We start from the raw sequence: 1,489 nt of genomic DNA on the forward strand, positions 1-1,489 counted from the left end.
CGAACCAGCCTTCTTCTTGTTTTCTTTTTCTCTGAACTTGGTGAACTCGGGCCCCTTTTTCTTTTCTTCTCCACTGTTGTGGCTCCAGGTTGTCCCTAAGTGGAAGAACCGGGAGGTAAGTCCTCGTCCCCAACCGAGGGCCTAAGCTCGACGGTCTTAGGCAAACCTGTAAAAGGGAAATAAAGAAAATAAGAATGTAATGCTGAGGGAAGAAGCCTAACACAATCTACTCAGGAAAGAAATCTTACTATTGAAACGGGCCTCCCAACGATCCTTCAAGAGTTTGCGCCACGAGCGCTCGGAGTAGGGCATTTGTGAGACAATACCTTCAACCCACTCCTTGAGTTGAGGAACAATATTTGGAACTCAGGCAATAGCTGCACCACCACAAACACCAATGAGAAAAAGAGAGATGAACACGAAATCAACATTCGAGGGAAAGTTTTACTTACGTGATGTATTTTATTTCTAGGCGAATGGCATGGATTCGGCCGGGATCAAATCCGAGGTCCACACCCGGACAAAACTACCCTACCAGCCTCGATCTTGGTCCTCGTCGATACTCGAAAATGGGGCTTTGCTGGCCCAACGAACAAGCTTTATCAGTCCCCCCGGAAAATTTGGGGACTGTATAAATAGAGAAAATAATTGATGGTGAAGGTGCACAAATTGATTTTATTTACAAAAAAATGGAGGAGGATCACGACCCTCTACAGTGAAGGGTGAATTTGGCCGAGACATACCACGTACCTGTTGCATAAGTTTATGATGATTGGAACCACCGAGCCCAGCGTAAAGGGATAAGTGTAGACACTTAGGTATCCCTCAACTTGTGTAGTAATGGCCTCCTTAGAGTCAGGGACCACTATGTCTTTATCGGCCCAGTTACAGTCTTTTCGGACTAAGGAGAGATCGTCTTTGGTGATCGAGCAAATAAATCTCGATGCCTCCTCACATTGACCCTTCACCGATGAGGGTTTCTTGACCTTGAAGTCATCAACAACCGAACAACCCCCAGGAATGAACATGTTCAAGGGAGGTTCAGGAGCTAGTTCATCGATGACCACATTAACAGCGGATCTCCCGAGGTCGACCACATCGGAAGTAGTTTCGTTGGTTCTGGCAGCCGTTTGGGAGGTAGAAGCAACCTTTTGGGGAACTGATTTTGAGGTTTTTGCCATTGTTATAAGGGAAAGCTTGAAGTATATAAAAAAGGTTGAAAATGGATGTTGAGTAATGATTTCAAAGGAATCTCGAATACCTGAGGTAAAAATGCTAGAATGTAAAAGAGAATCGTGAAATCCTGAGGGTACGAGGGTAGACGGTTTAATGTAAAGTAAAAAAATGAACGAAAGAGGGGTTATTTATAGTGGTGTCGCGAAGCTTCACCTCTAGAGACAGCTGATTGGCAGCTGACATGCGTTTAATGCCATTATGACATGACTGACGAGACGTTTTGAGTTTTGTGTCGTTTATATCATGGTGTATC

Source organism: Nicotiana tomentosiformis, chromosome 6, assembly GCF_000390325.3.
Source record: "Nicotiana tomentosiformis chromosome 6, ASM39032v3, whole genome shotgun sequence".
NCBI lineage: Eukaryota > Viridiplantae > Streptophyta > Magnoliopsida > Solanales > Solanaceae > Nicotiana > Nicotiana tomentosiformis.